The 12,378-nt window shown below is 44.3% G+C and overlaps 1 protein-coding gene across 1 annotated transcript in view; it reads right to left on the minus strand.

Annotated features, from left to right (window-relative positions):
* AFAP1 (actin filament associated protein 1) overlaps nt 1–12,378 on the minus strand; it is a 133,534-nt gene that overhangs the window by 71,108 nt on the left and 50,048 nt on the right. The window lies entirely within an intron of this gene.

Below are 12,378 nucleotides of genomic sequence, written 5' to 3' on the forward strand. Positions count from 1 at the left end.
GACACCAACTAACACCCACAGCAAAGGGATATGCGCTTGGCTGTAAACTGAAAGGCTGGAGGTTTGAGTCCACCCAGAGGCACGCTGGAAGAAAGGCCTGGTGATCCCTTCCAAAAAATCAACCACTGAAAACCCTATGGCACAGAGGTCTACCCTGACATACGTGGGTCGTCCTGAGTTGGTATCAACTCAAAGGCAGCTGGTACTGGTACCTCGTTGTTGTTAGTTGCCATTGAGTTGATTCTGGATCATGGCGACCCCACGTGTTACAAAGCAGAACCACTCAATATGGCTTCCTTGGCTGTAATCTCTACGGAAGCAGATCGCCAGGCCTTTTCTTCTGCGATAACCCTAGGGGGGTTCAAACAGCTGACCAATAGGTTAGCAGTCGAGTGCCAACCTTTTTTGCCACTAAGGGACCTTACTGGTAAGATATGACACTTTAAAATTTGTAAGCACCAAATAACATAGCCTCACAATATATTAAGCAAAAATAGACAGAAAAAAGACAGATAAATCTACAACAGTGGTAGATATTAACACAACCCTTCTTTCAGTAACTATAAAACAAACAGATGGATAAATCTGTAAGGGAATACAAGATTTGAGGACAACAACTCACGACTTTGATATAATAAACATATAGAGACCAGCGCACCAAATACCTACAAAATATACTCTTTACAGTCCACATGGAACAGGTACCAAAATTGACTACATATTAAGCAATAAAGCAACCGTATCAATTTCCAAGACATGAAGTCATATAAAGTTCTATGAATAGAGTGGAATTAAACTAGAAATTAAAAGAAATAATTTTTAAAATCACCAAATACTAGGAAATTCAGCAGTATAGCCTAAACAAACTATTACTCAAAAAAGATGCCACAACAGAAATTAGAAAACGTTTTGAACTAAATGACCATAAAAGCACAAAATATCAAAACTGATCGGGTGCAGCTAAAACTGTGCTTAGAGGGAAATTTAAAGCTTTGAATGCATGAATAAGAAAAGTGAAAATGTTGGTAAAGTAGAGGGTCAGCGAAAAAGAGGAAGACCCTCAACGAGATGGACCAACACGGTGGCTGCAACAATGGGCTCAAGCATAACAAGGATTGTGAGGATGGCGCAGGACGGGGCCGTGTTTTGTTCTGTTGTGCACGGGGTCGCTGTGAGTCAGAACCACTTGATGGCACCTAACAACAACAACAATTATACACTTCAAGAAGTTGGGACAACAACAGTCGAAACCACAAGCAAACGCAAGTGAAGCAACCGTTGTGTTACAGTCTGGGGAGCTCTGAGGCAGCTGGCGGCGTGCTGCTGACCTGACGCCTCTGTGGTGATGTGGGGCAGCACTTGGCCGCAGCAGAGACAGATCTCCTTTGTCAGCCTGAGGCTAGAGACGGAGGTTAGCCAGGCAGGTGGTCAGACAGCGCAGCTCAGGGGAGCTTCCCGGGCTGGAAATACCCCATGGTGCGGTCAGCACGGCCGTCGGGGAAGAAGGCACTGTCCGGGACCGCCCTGGGAGAGGACACCTGGATGCTAGCTCCTGGAACTCACCTGGGATCCACCTGGGCACCTTTTCCCAGGGCTAGTTTCAATCTCAATTCTTTCACTGTAACAAACCGTAACCGTGAGTATAACAGCTTCTCTGAGTTCTGAGTTCTGAGTCCTTCTAGCAGTTATTGAACCTCGGGGTGGTCTTAAGGACGCCATATTGCAATTTCCGAAAGGTTTTCAGCAGAAGCTTATAATTTACCGAGAGGTAGAAGTGGTAGTATACTAATAACAATAATAATAATAACAGCAGCTACGCTTACATATGCTGTGCTCACTACACCCAGGTGCCATTCTAAATGCTTTACATCTTAATTTAATATTATTTATGAGCCCTGGTGGCGCAGTGGTTCAGAGCTCAGGTTGCTAACCTAAAGGTCGGCAGTTCAAATCCACCAGCTTCTCCCAGCAACAACTCTAGAAAGCAGGTGCTATTATTACCACCTCTTTTACAGATGAGACAACCGAGACACAGAGAAGGTGAGTAGCTTGTCTGAGTCACACAGCTAGTGTTGGGGAGGCTCAGATGGACCCCGAGGCAGCCTGACCCTATCTGGGCTCTGACTACGCCATCTCTACACAGTACTGGCTCTCACAGCCTTTTCCCGACTCTTTTATATTTTTATTATACCGAATTTCAGAAACAATTATAAAAATCAAATAAAACTTTACTCAAAGTGGCACTGGAATGGCATTTACCCGAGCTGCCTATCTGACTTGCAAAAGTACTTATTTGCTCTCAAGTCTCACCTCTTCCACTGGGCCTTCAAAGAGGAAACCAAGCAGTTGGAATGAGAGCAGTGGTCGACAAGCCTGGCTTCACATCGGAAGCTCCTTAAACACAGATTTCTCAGCAAAGGATACAATCAAAAACGACAAAAGATATAAACAGAGAGTTCACAGTAATAGAAAGACAACTGGCTCTTACACCCTATAAACAAGACGTTCAACGTCATTCATAGTAAGAGAAATCCAAATTCAAACCAGACCGAGATAGCGGAATCTCAGAATCACAAAACTTCAAAGGTTCGATAACACACTCCTTTCACAAGTCTGGGAAGGAAAAGGCACTCTGATATATTGCTGGTGGGAGGGTGCCGTCATTGTTGTGCGCATCAAGTTGGCTGTGACTCAGCGATACTATGTACAACAGAATGAAACCCTGACCAGTCCTGCGCCATCCTCACAATCCCTGTTAGGCTTGAGCCCATTGTTGCAGCCACTGTGTCAATCCATCTCATTGGGGATCTTCCTCTTTTTCACTGACCCTCTACTTTACCAAGCATGATGTCCTTCTCCCGGGATTGGTCACTCCTGATTACATGTCAAAAGTACATTAGACAAAGTCTCGCTTCTAAGGAGCATTCTGGCTGTCCTGCCAAGACAGATGCGTTCGTTCTTCTGACAGTTCATGGCTGCCGTGTGATAGATCTCTTTTGTGTGTTGCCTTTCTAGCCACGGTTTTGTAACTCCCACACAAGTGATTGGGCGGGACTGTGTGATAGTGTCACTGTGGCCCACCCAATAGATTGGTTAGTTTTGCCGTCCCGCTGGGATTGAAATGAGCCATCCAGAGGTGGGAAGGAAGAGAAGATCCAACCACCACCAAGAAAGAACAGCCAGGAGTAGAGAGTACGTCCTTGGGACTTGGGATTTCTGCACTGAGAAGCTCCTGGAACAAGGAGACAGAGAGAGTGAGCTGTAACCGTGAAGATGGTGAGACCCAGCAGCAGAGACCCAACAGCAGGAGACGGCACGGTGGTTTCCCGGCCCGTGGAGAGAGAAAGCTGAGTGCCTTTGGGCAGAGGCCGAGGGCCTGGGAGAGATGTGCCTGCCAGCACAGGTGGGAAGAGGCTGTCCTAATGGAAGAACTGTATCTTTGAGTGTTCCTGAGCCTGAATTTATAACCTGTTACTTCCCTAACAAACCCCATAATCATGAGGATTTCTATGAGTTCTGTGTGGCTAGTGCAAAGAATTATCAAACCCAGCAGAAAAGTAGAGAGTGCTGTGGGAGGGATGGTTGGTGTCAGAATTGGTAAAGATGGCAGAGAGAGGAGGTTTGTCTGGCCTCCACCTCATGGGAATCAGCCTTGAGCTGTTGATCTTGGTTCTCCTTCCCCCTTGTGTGGTTGGAGGAGGTCAGACACTGCCCCCATGCAGTTTTTACAATGGTATATTCAATAGTCTTCACCAACACCATAATTTAAAGGCATTAATTATTTGAATTATGGGTGGGAGGGTAAGTTCGTGAAACTCCTATGAAGAGGGATTTGGCTATATACCAAAATCACCAACGCATATGACCTTTACACAAGCAAATACGCCTTCTGGGGATTTAACCTGCATCATCCTAGCAAAAGTGTGAAATGCAGTATGCACAGGGTTATTTATTACAGAATTGTCTGTCGTACTGAAAAACTGAAAACAACCTGACTGTCCTAACAATAGGACACAGATTTAAAACAAAACTATGGTCTATTTATTCAATGAAATGTTATCTACTATGAAAAAGAAAGAGGAAGCATGTCATGGATTGAACTGTGTCCCCACAAAATATCTGCCACTTTAGCTGGGCCACGAGTTCCAGTATTGTGTGACTGTCCACCATTTTGTCATTTGATGTGATTTTCTTATGTGTTCTAAATCTTACTTCTATGACGTTGATGAGATGGATTAGTAGCAGTTATGTTGATGAGATCTACAAGATTAGATTGTGTCTGAAGCCAATCTCTTTGAGATATAAAAGAGAGAAGCGAGCACAGAGGCATGAGCACTTCATACCATCAAGAAAGCAGTGCCGGGAGCAGACCGTGTCCTTTGGACCCGGGCTTCCTGCACAGAGAAGCTCGTAGTCCAGGGGAAGATTGATGAGAAGGACCTTCCTCCAGAGCCAACAGAGAAAGCCTTCCCCTGGAGCTGACACCCTGAATTTGGACTTCTAGCCGACTAGACTGTTAGAGAATAAACTTGTGTTTGTTGAAGCCGTCCACTTGTGGTATTTCTGTTATAGCAGCACTAGATGACTAAGACAAAGCACTTTACTCTCTAAAATGGAAAAATCTCCAAGATATTTTGCTTAGGTAAAAAACAGCAGGGTGCAGAACACTACAGCTTTCTATGTGGTAAGGGGGCATTAAAATATTCATTTCTATTTGCTTATACATGTACAAAGAAATTCCGAAAAGACACATACAAAATAATGATTACTCTCAAATATTGATGGCAGAAGTGTAATTGTACAAACAGCCCTGGGAAGCCATTGGGCTAGATCTAGTAACGTTGAATAAAGAAGAAATTGAAGTTGTCAAGGATTTCATTGTGCCTGGATCCACAATCAACGCCCATGGAAGCAGCAGTCAAGAAATCAAATGACATATTGCACTGGGAAAATATGCTGGAAAAGATCTCTTTAAAGTGTTGAAAACCAAAAATGTCACTCTGAGGACTAAGGTGCACCTGACCCAAGCCATGGTGTTTTCAATTGCCTCATATGCATTCAAAAGCTGGACAGTGAATAAGGAAGACCGAAGAAGAATTGATGCCTTTGACTTACAATGTTGGTGAAGAATACTGAATCTCCCGTGGACTGCCAGAAGAATGAACACATCTGTCTTGCAAGAAGTACACCAGAATGCTCCTTAGAAGTGAGGATGGTGAGACTTCATCTCACATACTTTGGACACATTATCAGGAAGGACCAGTTCCTGGAGAAGGACATCATGCTTGGTAATGTACAGGGTCAGCAAAAAAGAGGAAGACACTCAACGAGATGGATTGACAGGGTGGCTGCAAAAATGGGCTTAAACATAGCAATTGTCTTAGTTATCTAGTGCTGCTATAACAGAAATACCACAAGTGGATGGCTTCAACAAACAGAGGTTTATTCTCTCACAGTCTAGTAGGCTAGAAGTCCAAATTTAGGGCATCAGCTCCAGGAGAAGGCTTTCTCTCTCTGTGGCCCTGGGGGAAGGTCCGCATCATCAACCTTCCCCTGGACTAGGAGCTTCTCTGTGCAAGAACCCTGGGTTCAAAGGACACAGTCTGCTCCCGGCGCTGCTTTCTTGGTGGTATGAGGTCCTCATATCTTTCTGCTCGCTTCTCTCTTTGGTATCTCAAAAGAGATTGGCTCAAGACACAATCCAATCTTGTAGACTGAGTCCTGCCTCGTTAACATAACTGCTGCCTATCCCACATCATTAAAATCATAGGGGTAGGCTTTACAACACACAGGAAAATCACATCAAATGACAAAATGGTGGACAATCACACAATACTGGAAATCACGGCCTAGCCGAGTTGATACACATATTTTTGGGGGACACAATTCAATCCACGACAGCAACGATTGTGAGGATGGTGCATCTCGTTCTGTTACGCACAAGGCCGCCTTGAGTCTGCGCGGACTAGACAGCTGGTCACAACAGCGGGTACACGCATAAGTAAAAATACTTTTTAGAAAGCATACTTAGATAATAATAAAGACCAAATTCAAGATGGAAATTAACTTCGAGGAGGGAGAGAGGAGAATTAAATATGGAGGCATTTTTCAACTGTATCTGTAACATTTTGATCTTAAAGAGAATGAAAGATATGAAGAAAAAAGGCAAATGAAAGTGTTAGTCCCTAAGTGAACCTGACTAGCTGGGCCTGGGGATCTATGTTTTGCAAACCTCCAGGTCTTTCTGACAGGGAGCTGACCCAATGGCAGGATCTGGAAGAAACTAATCTAGACCATTTCGAGACTCTGCCAGCTTTAAAAAATTAAAATTCTATAAGCAATTGACTGACACTAGTTATGTCATATGACTTCAACTTCTAATCAAGATTTCTTAGGTCCTGTCACTGTCGTATGCAACAAAAACAACAGCACAAACATTAAATGGAGTGATTCCAACAACTGGAACTCTTTAGAAAAGATAATCAACCATGTATTTGTTCCATCCTTTTAAAGCAATAATCAGGAAATGCTAAAAAAAAAAACAGTTCTTACCACTAATGTTCCCTTCACAAAAGGAGTCATCAGTCTATAATTAGCTAAGCGGCTCTCATCTGTATCTTACATCCGATGAATTAAAAGATTATTTCACTCCATCAGCATCTGACATCTTGAAGAAGTTTTGTTTTTAGCTGTCAGTCTGCACTGTCAGCCCGACGCCATGTCACAGTGAAACACTGAAATGCAGTGGCACACAAGGTGACTTCATGTTAGACCGACATCGTTTGGAAGGGAGCTATTCTTTGGTGTGCAAAAACACTGAGGACACTGACAGAGGGGAAAAGAAGAGAGGTGAGGTTTTACAGTGGTCTTCCGTGGGTCTCCAAGGAGGACCAGGTACACAGGAGAGCCCAGAGGATGGGAGCTGGTGGCCCGAGAGTGGGACCAGGTAAAGGGCGCAGCAGGGTAAAGAAAGCTTCTCCCTACTTCACACCTGCCTTTCCCACCTTTCTGAAAGGATGGTGCCAGGATCATAGCAGTGAGGAATAAAAGAGAAAATGGCAGTCCGTCAGATGGCATGGCACAATGGGAATGAAATTTGAAGGCAGGTTAAGCCCTGGCTCCATCACTTGTTGGTCACTGTGTTATTTCATCTACCTGAGATTCAATATCTCACCTGTAAAATGAAACTGTTAATAACACCATTCTCATGTAGCTGAGGGAGCCCTGGTGGTACAGCGGTTAAGAGCTCGGCTGCTGACCGAAAGGTCGGCCATTGGAATCCACCAGCGGCTCCTTGGAAACACTGTGGCGCAGTTCTACTGCATCTTGTACCGTCACTATGAGTCAGAACCAACTTGATGGTAACGGGTTTTTTGGTTGTTGTTGTTTTTGGTTCATGTAGCTGTTCTGAGGTTTAAGAGATAATGATGGTATACTTTGGAGCTGACACTGTAAACTCTGTAAATTTTAAAGGGCTTTAGAGACATTGCTGACGGCGGGAATTGACACGTGATATACTAAAGTTGTGTGTCTGAAAGACTAAGGAGACTCAACATCAGAAATTCATGACCATCAACTTTCAGGAAGATTTTCAAAACAAAACAAAGTGCTGATCAGAGAGCTAACGTCCCCAAGCATGAAGCTGTCTGCTCTTTCAGAGAAGAAAGCAGAACCAAATTATTTCAACAGGGACAAGTGTATAGCAAACTACACCAAACCCGTTGTTGTTGAGTTGATTTTGAGCCACAGCGACTCTACAGGACAGAGAAGAACTGCCCACAGGGTTTCCAAGGCTGTAATCTTTACAGAAGCTGACTGCCACATCTTTCTCCCAAGGAGCAGCTCGTGGGTTCGAACAGTTGACCTTTCAGTAAGCAGCCGAGCAGTCTAACCGCTGCACCACCAGGGCTCCTTGGACAAGTAGATACCCACTCAGAAAAGAATGAAATTGGACCTGTACCCCCCACCATCTATAAAAAGTAACTCAAAATGGGTCAATGACTTAACTATAAGAGGTAAAACTATAAAACTCTCAGAAAAAAACGTAAGTATAAATCCTCAGTGCCGTGGATTAGGCAATAGGTTCTCAGATATGACACAAAAAACAGAAGCAACAAAAGGAAAACATGGATAAACTGAGCTTCTCACCAAAACTAAAAAGTCCTGTGCTCCAAGTACACCATCAAGAAAGTGAAAACCCAAAGAAAGAGGGAAAATGTTTGCAAATCCTATACACGGAATACAGAAGATTTGAACGACACGCTTAATAAACTTGACCCTATAGACATGTACACAATATTGTATGCAATTCAAGCAACGACAGTCTCTTTATGCACACACAGAACATGGACAAAAACTGAACGCGTGCTGGGCCCTAAGGCAAGTCTCAACACATTTGCAACCAGTGAAATCATAGACAGGAGATTCTCTTGCCACAAGGCAATTAAACTATAAATCAATAATAAAAATGGTAATTAGAAAACCACATATGTTCAGAAATTAAGAACTGTAGTTTCAAATAACTCATGAGTCACTGGAGAGAATCAAATGAAAATTAAATAATATTGTGAAATGAGTGGTAATGAAACTATGACATATCCAAACCTTGAGATACCGCTAAAGCCCACTTAGAGGGGAATTTACAGCTTAAATGCATATATTAGGGGAAGAAAGAATCAATGAACTAAACATCCATCTCAAAAGATTGGAAGAAGAAAGCGTAAATGACAGAAACCAAAGAAAGCAAAAGGAAGAAAAAACTAAAGAGTATAAATTAATGAAATAAAAATCAAACATGCAAAAGAGAGAATCAACAAAAGGAACATTGCCCAACCCCCAAACTGTTTCATGGGGATAGCATCATCTTGATACCTAGAAGCAGAAAAACATTTGATAAAATTCAACATCCATTTACTTTTAAAAAACAAAACAAAAAACTCTTAGCAATGCAGGAATAGAAAGAACTTCCTAATCTGAAAAAGAGTACTTATAAAAACCCTACAACAAACATCATACTTCAATGGTGAAATGTCGAAACTCTGTGCTTTGAAGTTCACGAAGAGCAAGGATTCACAACACACATATGATCACTCTGAGGCAGCATTGTACTGGAAGTCTTAGCCTGTGCAATAAGGCAAGAAAAAGAAATACAAAGTATAAGAATTGGAGAGAAATGCCACTACCCTCAGATAACAAAATTCCAAAAGAATCTACAGATAATTGTTAACATTAATAAGAGTAGCTGGATAAAAAACTCAATGGTATTTCTCGTATACCAGCAGTATACCATTAGAAGGTGAAACCATAGTAATTTTTAAAAGATACCATTTATAACAGCACCAAAACATAGCCAGTTCCTAGGAATAAATACACCAGGTACTGGATATGTTAACCCCTTCTGGGACTTAGAGCTCTTCTGGGACTTCATGGCCACCTGAGGATAGGCATGAAGAAACCCTACCAGCTGGTGCATTGAAATCTTACAAGAAGATACAATAAACAGAAAGTAATACTAGTCAGCATAACACTTAGGTTTTATACGCAATTGCTAAAGTGACAGCAACAAAAATTGCTAAGATTTATTGAGTGTTGATTATGAGCCAAGCATTCTGCTAATCATGGATTACCCCATTCCATGCTCCTAACAGCCCATATCTCCCACCCCATGTCTGTCAGTTTGTCCATGGTGGCTTGCGTGATGCTGGAGGCTATGCCACCAGTATTTCAAATACCAGCAGGGTCACCCATGGTGGAGAGGTTTCAGCAGAGTTTCCAGCCTAAGACAGACTAGGAAGAAAGGGCTGGTGATCTTCTTATGAAAATCATCCAGTGGAAACCTTATGGATCACAACAGAGCATTGTCCCATATGGTACCGGAAGATGAGCCCCTAGGTTGGAAGGCACTCCAAATACACAGTGGCCTTAACAATGGACTCGAGTGTATCAACAATTGTGAAGATGGTGCAGAATAGGGTAAGGTTTCATCCTGTTGTGCTTGGGATCACCAGGAGTCAGAGCAGACTGTACAGCAACTAACAACGGTAACGACACTCCACAAGGCAGACACCGTTATTGCCCTCGTTTCACAGATGAAGAAACCAAAGCCCAGAAAAGATAAGCAACATGGTTGCTCAAGTCGCAAGGCTTTGTAATGACAGAGCCAGAGAAATAAACAAATCCATCCTGGACGTATAGCCAGAATGCTCCTTAGAAGCAAGGATGGCGACACTTTGGCTTGCTTACTTTGGACATGTCATCAGGAGGGACCCATCGCTGGAGAAGGACAACATACTTGGTAAAGTAGAAGGTCAGTGAAAACCAGGAAGACCCTCAATGAGATGGACTGACACAGTGGCCTCGACAGTGGGCTCAAACCCAGCAACCATGGTGAGGATGGTGCAGGAGCGCGCCACGCTCACTTCTACATGAGGTTGCCGTGGAGCAACAATCCCTGAGCCGGGGGCCATCTGACAAGCCGTGCTGCTTCTCACGCACACACGTGGAGTGTCTGCCATGACGCAGGCGCTGTGCCAGCAGCTGAGGCGCCAATATCACGTGATACACTTAGCAAGGGAGAGGCAGACGGTAACCAGGTAAATAAAGAAACAACGTAATTCTTGACTGCGGTGGACGCGCTCAGTTGACAGGAAACAAACAGGCTGGTATAGAGACAATCGAGTCCCTGGGCAGTGCAAATGGTTCATGCGCTCAGCGGCTGACCCAAAGGTTGGCGGTTCGAGTGCACCCAGCAGTACCTCAGAAGAAAGGACTGGCGATCTACTTCCAAAAAATCAGCGCTTGAAAACCCTGTGGAGCGCAGTTCCACTCTGACACACGTGGGATTGCTGTGAGCCGGCGCTGGCTGGTTACGGACACCATCGCTTCGGGGGAACGCACACCTGGGGGATTAGGAGGAGCTTCTCCGGGGAGGTGACAGGTCAGGCCCAGCCCGGGGGGCAGCATCACAGGCAGGTGAACACAGGGGCAGGGGCCCTGGGAAAAATGACCCTGCCTGTCGACAGAAGGAGGAAAGGCCGCAGGGAAAAGGGAGAAAGAGGAAGGAAAGCAGGGAGAGGACGCAGGAGCTCGCTCCTTCCTCACCAAGTATCCCCCTACGTGTGCGTTTCCATCAGTTAAAAGTCTGCCCGAGAGAATAGCTGTTACATTGCGCATCGTACCCCCGACTGTGGATATTAACCTATATCTAACTCTTTAACCTTGAAGGTGCCCTGGTGGTGCAATGGTTAAGTGCTCGGCTGCTAACCGAAAGGTTGGTGGTTCCAACCCACCCAGCCTCTCCCTGGGAGAAAGACCTGGTGATCTGCTTTCATCAAGATTACAGCCAAAGATGGTGCCCGGCTACCACCACTGACTGCTCTGACAGGGATCACGACAGAGGGTCCCGGACAGAGCTGGAGAAAAATGTAGAACAAAAGTCCAACTCACAAAAAAAAAGGCCAGATTTACTGGCCTGACAGAGACTGGAGAAACCCTGAGAGCATGGCCCCCGGATACCCTTTGAGCTCAGTGATGAAGTCATTCCCGAGGTTCACCCTTCAGCCAAAGATTAGACAGGCCCATAAAACAAAATGAGACTAATGGGCAGACCAGCCCCAGGGCAAGGACTAGGAGGCAGGAAGGGACAGGAAAGCTGCTAATCGGGAACCCAAGGTTGAGAAGAGACAGTGTTGACATGTCGTGGGGTTGTTAACCATCGTCATAAAACAACGAGTACCAACTGTTTGAGAAACTGTTTGTTCTGTAAACCTTCATCTAAAGTACAATTTAAAAAAAAAGAAGAATCTATAATAAATGGTAGTAAGAAAGAAAAAAAAGATTACAGCCAAGAAAACCCTCTGGGGCAGTTCTCCTCTGTCGCATGAGGTCACTAGGAGTTGAAAATCGACTCAACGGCACCTAGCCACCTAACAACAATGTTCACATGCTCACAATCAAAACGCATGCCTCAGTTAACCTGAGTCCTGCTCTCCAATCCTGGCCTCAGAGGAGAATGAAAAGCAATAAGAAAATAAGAAGATACACTGACTGTGTTCAAAGACTCCACTTCCCAAGTACAACCTAACATCACTTTACATTCTGTCTCTCACAGCCCCCCACCCCTGGGACCACTCAAGTGCAGAGTGAGGAGCTCAGGACCCAGGGGGTCCTAACCATCAAAGGGGGGGTCACTGCACTCAGGAACGGGAAGGTACATCTAGCAGGTATATACACCCAAGTGTTGAAACCAATGGGCTTGTGACGGGCCTCAAGGTAGCCAGAACATTCAGCTACCAAAGAGAAAACTATTCAGTTAGTCAGTGCATGCCTATGCTTGAAAAAATACAAATAAAAACCAATGAGATGTGAGAAAGGGGTCTG

Source organism: Trichechus manatus, unplaced genomic scaffold (genome assembly GCF_000243295.1).
Source record: "Trichechus manatus latirostris isolate Lorelei unplaced genomic scaffold, TriManLat1.0 scaffold00111, whole genome shotgun sequence".
Lineage (NCBI taxonomy): Eukaryota > Metazoa > Chordata > Mammalia > Sirenia > Trichechidae > Trichechus > Trichechus manatus.